Source organism: Montipora capricornis, chromosome 2 (assembly GCF_036669925.1).
Source record: "Montipora capricornis isolate CH-2021 chromosome 2, ASM3666992v2, whole genome shotgun sequence".
In the NCBI taxonomy this organism is placed as follows: domain Eukaryota; kingdom Metazoa; phylum Cnidaria; class Anthozoa; order Scleractinia; family Acroporidae; genus Montipora; species Montipora capricornis.
The window spans coordinates 45,621,482-45,623,981 of NC_090884.1; positions in this window are offsets into that span (position 1 = coordinate 45,621,482).

Sequence of the window (2,500 nt, forward strand, 5' to 3'; positions counted from 1 at the left end):
GGCAAATATGCTAGTTTTAAGAACATCAAATTTCCAAGGGGCAACTATCAGACCGATAGTTCCGAGACATAAACACTCTATTGTCTTTATTGTTCACTACTAAATTTTCTTTCGCGCGCCAGCTCAAAAATCATGTTGAATTATTTTCAACTTTATTAGGCGAAAGCCGTGTCAGCCAATGTAAAATTTGAAAAAGAAAACAAACAAAAACCCTCTTAATACAATTTCGATTGTTTATTTTCCATAAGGCCGCTTGTTTACAGAGGTATTTTCAGCGGACGACTACTATCCATCCGAGTATTTTCCTCGGACGGGCACTATGTGTTGATAGTGTCTCTCCGCGGACGAACACTATCGCGTATCCATTATCCATATGAAACTATATTGAGTAGATATATATATAGTTATAGTATATATATATATATATAGTTAAGTGTTCGTAAGGAAAAGCGACGAAGAGACAAACTCTTGACTGTTCTGGTCGAAGTTTAATACGACGTTTCGGCCGTTCGGCCTTCTTCAGGTTAAAAATTAAAAACTAAAAAAACTATTTACAATGAGTGCAAATCACAAAAACAGCAGCTTATATGTACAGAGCAGAAATATTGAAATTAAGAAAACGAAACAAAACAAAGGTCAAATCTACAAGGTGACATGGATTGGACAATCAAAGACAAATAAAGAACTATAACAAAGGTCTAAACGCCAAGGTGACATAGATTTAACAATCAAAAACAAATAAAGAACTATAGGTGACATATCGATAAAAATGCATCGTATTGGGAAAATGTCAACTCACAACTACTCAATTGTAGTAATTAATACAGTGTTTCGATCTAGATTCCCGCCTTTTATTAAGACCATGAGGATTAAGGGTAAATAATTGCGCAGTCCAATAGGCCTCCCTTCCTTATATGGCATTTAAAGGAAGACACGTATGTGGAAAGATGACCATTTATAAATACTGCAGGCAACACACAGTTTAATTAAAAAGCCCTGAAGAGTGGAAGCCTAAAGCCTCCACGAAACAGGCCTGTAGGCAAATGTCAAACGACTAGTCCCATTCATTGAACTATATATATATATATATATATATATATATATATATATAACAATGTTTTTCTACTCAATATAGTTTCATATGGACTTTAATACAGGTCTGTTTCGTAGACCAACAAGGAGTTGGGCCACTCATCAGTTAAATTCCATGTACACTGTAGCATCGCTGGGGTTTATATACATCAGTAGCGTGATCGTTACAAGATTCAATTCTTCATGTTTTTCATTCGCTATAATTAATCAGTTGATTAACGGGATGGGTTTCATTTCTTCATTCTACGGTCTATATAAATAAGCCTGCATCATTAACTTGATCCCTCTGATTAGCTGATGCCTAAGTTGGTGTTTGCCTGTGAATCGTTAGTCGATCCTTAGGTTTAAGGCTATGAAGGGGTTTAGGCTTTCCCATCCCACCCGTGAAAGAATCCCGGGATACTCACGATAGGCCAATTCACTGTCTCGATAGCTGCGTTGCCAGCGTGGTTGTCCTGATGGTGTAGTGGTCATCACACCCTACCGGTATTCAGGGGGACGTGGGTTCAAATCCCGCTCAGGGCAATTCTTCATGTTTTTCATTCGCTATAATTAATCAGTTGATTAACGGGATGGGTTTCATTTCTTCATTCTACGGTATATATATATATATATATATATATATATATATATATATATATATATATAACAATGTTTTTCTACTCAATATAGTTTCATATGGACTTTAATACAGGTCTGTTTCGTAGACCAACAAGGAGTTGGGCCACTCATCAGTTAAATTCCATGTACACTGTAGCATCGCTGGGGTTTATATACATCAGTAGCGTGATCGTTACAAGATTCAAACTTGAATATTCAAACTTATTACCGCTCCATTATTGTTGAGCACTATTCCGGATTTATCAGTGTGGAACTCACCTGAAGTTATATATATATATATATATATATATATATATATTATATTATATATATATATATATAGAGAGAGAGAGAGAGAGAGAGAGAGAGAGAGAGAGAGAGAGAGAGAGTAGGAGAGAAACCCATTTCAATGCACACCCCAAATAATCTAATACTAGTCGGGTGTGATCACCACTACACCACCAGGACAACCATGCTGGCAACACAGCCATCGAAGAGGTGATTTACGTGGTTAAGGCGTGGGCCTCCCGGGAAATTTCTTTCAAAACATTTATTCAGTTAAAAATATGATTATTTGGGGTGTGCATTGTCAGGGTTTCTCTCCTACACTTTCTCTTATATATATATATATATATAACTGCATATATATATATATATATATATATATGTTGAAAAATACGATGATGCCATGCCTCGTATAATATTAAATAACTTATGAAAACTTCTTAAGGCAAATTGATTATAATGAACGTCAAACGTTTCGCCGGTTAGGGCTTCATCAGTGACTGATAAGTTATTTTACAAGACA